Source organism: Rhinatrema bivittatum, chromosome 9, assembly GCF_901001135.1.
Source record: "Rhinatrema bivittatum chromosome 9, aRhiBiv1.1, whole genome shotgun sequence".
NCBI lineage: Eukaryota > Metazoa > Chordata > Amphibia > Gymnophiona > Rhinatrematidae > Rhinatrema > Rhinatrema bivittatum.
The window spans coordinates 178207963-178216056 of record NC_042623.1 but is presented as its reverse complement, the minus strand read 5'-3'; positions in this window follow the sequence as shown (position 1 = coordinate 178216056).

Below are 8094 nucleotides of genomic sequence, written 5' to 3'. Positions count from 1 at the left end.
AGCTTTTTCAGAATATGTAGTTTATAATAGCATTCTTTCGTTGTGTTCTTGACAAATTCTTTGAGGTTCAGCCTTTTGTCTAAGGTGACCCCCAGGTCTCTTACTTGAGTGGAATTGATCATTGGTGGTGAGGTTAGGTTGTTGGTAGGCTGAAGGTTCTCATCTGGAGTGATAAGCAACAGTTCTGTTTTTGACGTATTAAGTACTAGGTTAAGGCTAGATAGGAGTGAGTTTATGGACTGTAGACAATTGTTCCAGAAGTTGATGGTGCTGGAGATGGAGTCAGTGATTGGCAGCAGAATCTGAACATCGTCTGCGTATATGAAGTGTGTGACCTTAAGACTTGAGAGTAGATGACATAGGGGGAGAAGATAGATGTTAAAGAGGGTGGGGGAGAGAGAGGATCCTTGGGGAACTCCGAAAGAGGATTTGACCGGGAGGGAATCCTTGTTGCTGATTCTGACCTTGAAAGTCCTATTGTGTAGGAAGGATCTGAACCATTCCAGGGCTGATTCTGAGATGCCTATGTCTGAGAGAAGGGATCTTCTCTCAGATGTCTGAGATGCCTATGTCTGAGATGCCTATGTCATAGAGAAGGGTCTGTATCTTTTATCACTACCAGTGAGATCAGGACAAGACTAATCGAACATCATAGTTGAGTAGCTACAAAAGAACTTAAAGCACCAATTGTTTTTTATTGCATCAGCAGTGAACATCAGTTTGAGGAATTTAAATGAATTTAAATGGATATTTTTAGAGCAAGATCCCATTTCTTGGAGAGGTAGGGATCGAACCGTTGAATTGAACCACAAAAAGTTTTGGATTCATCCCTTTGAGCCATTGGGATTGAATGAAAAATAGATTGTCTCACCTTGATATGAGCCTTTGTTGACAAACCACATAGGGTAAATGTTATGGCAGGATGTCATTTCTGGTCCCTGATTTTCGCAGGCTTTGGAGCTTTTTAAAGACGGGAGACACGGCGTTTTGTCTATATACAGTGAAGTCAAGTAAGAGAAGGCCACAAGCACTTTGGATATTTCATGAAAAGTAAGTGGGCTATTGCATCCAATGTGGAGCCGTTAATCTAGAGTTTCTCTCAGAAATAGCATGTTGTGTTTGATAATAATTTGCAGAATCAAGATACAGTATCTAACGAAGACAGTCTTAGAAATGTAATCAGCACGCTCAACCCTGATGAAGGAATATATTTCTGAAACGCTGCAGTGTTGGCGCAGGACACCAGACCTTTTTCTGATGTGCATATAGAAGAGAAGAAAAGGAACTGGAGGTGTGGATAATACGGCACCTCAAAGTTAAGTGACTGTTGATTAACAAATTCACAAAAAAACACAATAATAAGCCAAAATTATATATACATCTCAAACAAGTGTCCGATGATTATAAACCTTTAAGCCTTATTCCAGGTGAGTTAGTCACGTGTGATTAACAACCCGAGGTGTATGATGGTCACTTTGAGATGTTATAAAAATATTCATATGGGGTAGATTTTCAAAGGGTTACGCACGTAAGATATGCGCGTAACCCCCGAAAACCTAACCCTGCGTGCGCAGAGCCTATTTTGCATAGGCTCGGCGGCGCACGCAAGCCCCGGGACGCGGATATGTCCCGGGGCTTCAAAAAAGGGGCGGTCCAGGGGCGTGGCGGCAGTCCGGGGGCGGTCTGGGGGCATGGCGTGTCGGCACATGCAAGTTTCGCCTCTCTCGGCAGGCTCCCAACCAGAGCAAATCCCTCTAGAGACAGGCGTAACTCGACGAAATACGGTAGGAGGGGATTTAGGTAGGGCTGGGGGGTGGGTTAGATAGGGGAAGGGAGGAAAAGGTGGGGGGGACAAAAAAAAGTTCCCTCCAAGGCCGCTCCGATTTCTGAGCGGCCTTGGAGGGAACGGGGAAAGCCATCGGGCCTCCCCTAGGGTTTGGCGCGCGCAAGGTGCACAAGTGTGCACGCCGACCCCGGATTTTATAACGTATGTGCGGCATTGTGCGCATGTTATAAAATCGGGTGTACTTTTGCGGTCTCTGCCGCTTCCCCTTCGCTAGGTCTGAACAGTGCCTATCTCCGCTGCTGGAAATGCCGCGTTCCGCGTGGCTGGGACCCCGGCGGCGCTGCCTGCTCCACCTGGCGGCCGCCATTGCTTGCCCGTCTCCCCGCTGCCTCGCGCGCAAGGATGCCCACTTTGTGCGCACAGTTCTCCCGCCTGCGCTATTGACGTCACACCCTAAGCCTGATATAACCGGCGTCCGGACTCCTTCTCCTTGCCTTGCAACGAGGTTCACTACTGCCTAGTAGTTCTGAGTTGCGCTTCGTCTATTCCTCGTTCCTGTCTTGACCTTTGGACTGCCTTTGACTTCGCTTCAGCCTGCTGCCTGCCTCAGACCTTGGTTCGTTCCCGACTTCACTTCAGCCTGCCGCCTGCCTCAGACCTTGGTTCGTTCCTGACTTCGCTTCAGCCTGCTACAGACTCCATTCCAGTCCACAGCCTGCTACAGACTCCATTCCAGCCTACAGCCTGCTTCAGTCCACAGCTTGCTACAGACTCTGCTTCAGTAGCCGGTTAGCTACAGTTTCCGCTGCCGCCCGCTGCCCTGTCATCAGCTGGCCCTCGGCCTGTACAGCCGGTCCACGGACTATCTTATACTATTGGACTTCCTATACTACACTCCCGGCCTAGGTCTTTCCTGCCACTGGACATTGAGCCTATTCCCCAAGTCCCAAGGTTCCAGGACCCTACGGGCTCCTCTTGGGGGGTTCCTGGTTCCCGGGTGAACACCGCCAGCCTGTGGCTCCGCCTCCCGGCCTACCCTGTCATCCTAGGTGGGCCGGCCCAAGGGTCCACTACCTCGCCTGCAGTATCCGACTGCAACAGTTTGCAAGGCCATAGACTCGGCGGAGGCCCCAAGCCTGCAGGCCATTCCAGGGATGGCTCAACGCCTCCAGCAACAACAGCACTGCATAGATACCCTCGCTGCCACTGTGGAACAGTTGGTCTCTCAACTAGAGGTTTCCACTCGGGAGTTGCCTCCGGCACCCGCAGCCACGTCAGCTTCAGTCACTCAGCTACCCATGCCTACCCGGTACGCCGGGGACAGCAAGACATGCCGTGGTTTCCTAAACCAGTGCCAAGTGCGCTTCACTCTTCTGCCAGCGCAGTTTCCCTCAGACGCAGCCAAGGTAGCCTTTATCTTCTCCCTGCTGGACGGCAAGGCCCTCGACTGGGCTTCGCCTTTGTGGAAACGTCAGGATCCCTTGCTACAGAACCTACAAGAGTTCCTCCTTAACTTCCGCCTTGCCTTTGATGACCCCGCAAGTCTATCCACCGCGGCCTCGGAGCTCTTGCACCTCCGGCAAGGGACACGCCCGGTGGCTAAGTACATTATAGACTTCCGAACCCTGGCCATGGAGGTCGCTTGGCAAGACGATTGCCTTAAAGGGATCTTCCTCGAGGGTCTGGCAGGCCGAATCAAGGATGAACTAGCAGGTCAGGATCTCCCTGAGGACTTAAATGATCTAATGGACATTGCTGGTAGGGTGGATCGCCGTCTCCAACAACGGGATAGAGAAACTCGCTCGAGTCGCTGAGCCCCACCATAGCTGTCTACTTCCTCCAGAACACCTGCTCCCAAGGCTCTTCCTCCCACTGTGCCTAGTGGGTAACCCATGCAATTGGGCAGATCCCCACTAACCCCTGAAGAAAGGAAGAGACGTCGCTCCCTAGGCCTCTGCCTCTATTGTGGAGGCAAGGGGCATTTTCTTGCTTCTTGCCCAGAGCGTCCGGGAAACGCTCATGCTCCTCAGTGTAACCTAGGCTCATGCCTAGGTTACACTGAGGAGCTACACCTAGGCGCTACTGGATCAGCTCCTCTTTGCACGCTACCAGTAACCCTGAAATACCCCGGTGGGGAACTCCAGATCCGTGCCTTCATTGACTCTGGCGCTGAGGGGAATTTTATTGTGGCCGATCTGGTGACTCATCTTTCTCTTCCGTCTCTACAGAAGGTCCCTCCTCTGCGGATCTCCTCGATCCGAGGCACTCTGCTTCCTGGGGTCATTACCTGCTCCACGGCCCCATTGACACTGCAAACAGGCCTGTTCCACTCGGAGGAGATCTCCCTGCTCGTCTTGGAGCGAGCGGTGCACCCGTTGGTTTTGGGACTTCCTTGGTTACGTCAGCATTCTCCCGTGATTCAATGGGATAACTTCCAACTGGTTCGTTGGGGTCCTGCCTGCTTTGAACACTGTCTACAGCTCCCACGTCCACCCAAACCTCTGCAACTCTGCTCCTCGCACCTCCTACCTGAGCCATACCAAAGCTTTGAGGACGTTTTCTCCAAGGAGATGGCGGAAATCCTTCCACAGCACCGGCCCTTTGATTGTCCTATTGACCTATTGCCGGGCACCACGCCCCCTCGTGGCCGAGTGTATCCCCTGTCACTACCCGAAACGAAGGCCATGTCCCAGTATGTTACCGAGAACCTAGCCAAGGGGTTCATCCGCCCTTCTCGCTCGCCTGCTGGTGCCGGATTCTTCTTTGTGGCCAAAAAGGATGGCTCTCTCCGGCCGTGTATCGACTATCGTGGCCTGAATGCCATCACCAAACGAGACCGGTACCCCCTCCCGTTGATTCCGGAGCTTCTGGATCGCCTTCAGGGTGCCCGCATCTTCACGAAGTTGGATCTCAGAGGGGCCTACAACCTCGTTCGTATACGCCCAGGGGACGAATGGAAGACGGCATTTAATACCAGAGATGGGCATTACGAGTATCTGGTAATGCCCTTTGGACTCTGCAATGCCCCCGCCGTCTTCCAGCACCTCATGAATGAGGTACTGCGCGACATGCTCCACTCACATGTCATAGTCTACCTGGACGATGTGCTCATCTTTTCCAAGGATGTGGACTCCCATCGCCGCCACGTTACACAGGTTCTTCAGGCCCTCTGAGACAACCACTTGTATGCCAAGCTGGAGAAGTGTACTTTCGAGGCTGAATCGTTGCCCTTCTTGGGATACATTATCTCCTCTACCGGCTTCCGCATGGACCCAGAAAAAGTAGCGGCCATCACCAAGTGGCCTCAGCCCACGGGTCTCAAAGCCCTCCAGCGATTCCTGGGCTTCGCTAACTTTTATAGACATTTTATCCCACGATACTCGCATCGAGTTGCTCTGCTCATGGCCCTGACCCGCAAGGGAGCTGACGCCAAGAACTGGCCTGACGCTGCGGTAGCAGCCTTCTCCGACCTCAAAGAGGCATTTCTTTCGGACGTTTGCCTCCGGCATCCAGATCCCTCCAGACCGTTCATTGTGGAAGTCGACGCCTCCAGTATAGCGGTTGGGGCGGTTCTCAGCCAACACTCCGATTCTGGCCAACTCCTCCCCTGCTCTTACTTCTCCAGGAAGTTTTCTCCAGCCGAGAGCAATGACTCCATCGGGGACAAGGAGCTGTTGGCGATTAAGCTCGCCTTCGAAGAGTGGAGACAATGGCTCGAGGGGTCCCTGCATACAACCACCGTATACACAGACCACAAGAACCTGGAGTTCCTGTCACAGGCTCAACGACTGAACCCCCGCCAAGCCCGCTGGGCCTTGTTCTTCAGTCGTTTCGACTTTGTTCTGCAATATCGGCCGGCGGCCAAGAACCTCCGAGCAGATGCGCTCTCCCGTACTTCATGCGTTGAGGAGGATCAAGAACCTCCTCAGTTTATCCTGGACCCAAGTAAGGTCCGCCTGTCAGCTTTGACGGTCCTCTCTCAGGATAGGACTGTAATTCCCTGCAGGGATCGCCTAACGGCCTTACGCTGGGCTCATAACTCCCTCATCGGAGGGCACGCAGGACGCGAAAGAACGTTAGAAATTATCAACCGCTTCTATTGGTGGCCCAACATCCGGTGGGATGTCTACTCCTATGTGAGTTCCTGCCCCACCTGCGCCCGTCAAAAGCCCAGTCCTGGATCTCCTTGTGGCCTTCTGCAACCACTACCAGTCCCCACCGAACCCTGGACCCACATAGCTACGGACTTCGTGGTGGACTTACCCTCGTCTTGCGGGCATACGGTCATCTGGGTCACCGTTGACCGCTTCTCAAAGATGGTGCACCTAGTTCCCTTGCCTAAACTTCCGTCAGCGCCCGAACTGGCCCGTCTCTTTGCTCAGCATGTCTTCAGGCTACATGGTCTCCCCCAAGATATAGTCTCCGACCGGGGGCCCCAGTTTGTAGCACGCTATTGGAGAGCTCTCTGCAAGTGCTTCAAGGTAAAGCTCAGCTTCTCCACAGCCTTTCACCCACAGAGCAACGGGCAGACCGAGAGAATGAATCGGACCCTGAAGGCCTACCTCCGGGCCTTCGTTAATGAAAAACAGGATAACTGGTCGGAACTACTGCCCTGGGCCGAGTTTGCCTACAACAACCAAGCTCATGCCGCTACCGGCAAATCCCCGTTTCAGCTTGTCTTCGGGAAACCACTAAGACCTCTGCTCCCGCTGGCTGTCCCCAGCGCCTCGCCTGCCGTTCAAGTAACAGTGCAGCAACTACGGACATTGTGGCACAGAACTCAGAACCAGCTTCGCCGCTCAGCCACGTCCGCCAAACAAGTGGCCGACCGCCACCGACGACCAGCTCCCACTTACCAGCCAGGGGACCGAGTCTGGCTCAGCACCAGGAACATCCATCTCTGCCTCCCATCACGGAGATTTGCACCCAGGTTCTGTGGTCCATTTCGGGTTGCTGAGAGAGTGGGTCTGGTCTCGTATCGGCTAAGACTGCCTTCAACTCTCTGAATCCACAATGTCTTTCATGTGTCCCTGCTAAAACCCGTGGTCCTCTCTCGTTATCACCGTACACCACCGGATCCTACTTCAACAGACATCGACGACGACCCCACTTACCAGGTGCATGAGGTCTTGGACGTCCGCTTCCACAACCATAGATGGGAATACCTACTGGCGTGGGAGGGCTGCGGTGATGAAGATAACACCTGGGAACCCAGCCGCAATATCCTTGACAAGAACTTATTGCAGCAGTTCCATCAGGATCACCCAGGAAAACCGGGGCCTCTCAAGAGGGGCCATAAAGGGGGGGGTACTGTTGCAGTCTCTGCCGCTTCCCCTTCGCTAGGTCTGAACAGTGCCTACCTCCGCTGCTGGAAACTCCGTGTTCCGCGTGGCTGGGACCCCGGCGGCACTGCCTGCTCCACGTGGCGGCCGCCATTGCTTGCCTGTCTCCCCGCTGCCTCGCGCGCGTGTGCGAGGACGCCCACTTTGTGCACACAGCTCCTGGAAGTCGGGCCCTGCCTGCGCTGATGACGTCACACCCTAAGCCCGATATAACCAGCGTCCGGACTCCTTCTCCTTGCCTTGCAACGAGGTTCACTACTGCCTAGTAGTTCTGAGTTGTGCTTCGTCTATTCCTCGTTCCTGTCTTGACCTTTGGACTGCCTTTGACTTCGCTTCAGCCTGCCGCCTGCCGCCTGCCTCAGACCTTGGTTCGTTCCCGACTTCGCTTCAGCCTGCCGCCTGCCTCAGACCTTGGTTCGTTCCTGACTTCGCTTCAGCCTGCTACAGACTCCATTCCAGTCTACAGCCTGCTTCAGTCCACAGCCTGCTACAGACTCCATTCCAGCCTACAGCCTGCTTCAGTCCACAGCTTGCTACAGACTCTGCTTCAGTAGCCGGTTAGCTACAGTTTCCGCTGCCGCCCGCTGCCCTGTCATCAGCTGGCCCTCGGCCTGTACAGCCGGTCCACGGACTATCTTATACTATTGGACTTCCTATACTACACTCCCGGCCTAGGCCTTTCCTGCCACTGGACATTGAGCCTATTCCCCAAGTCCCAAGGTTCCAGGACCCTACGGGCTCCTCCTGGGGGGCTCCTGGTTCCCGGGTGAACACCGCCAGCCTGTGGCTCCGCCTCCCGGCCTACCCTGTCATCCTAGGTGGGTCGGCCCAAGGGTCCACTACCTCGCCTGCAGTATCCGACTGCAACAGTACATTTGTGCGTGCCGGGTGGTGCGCACAAATGTACCCCACTCGCGTAACTTTTAAAATCAGCCCCATAGTCTATTTTTGAATTGTTAGCTCTAT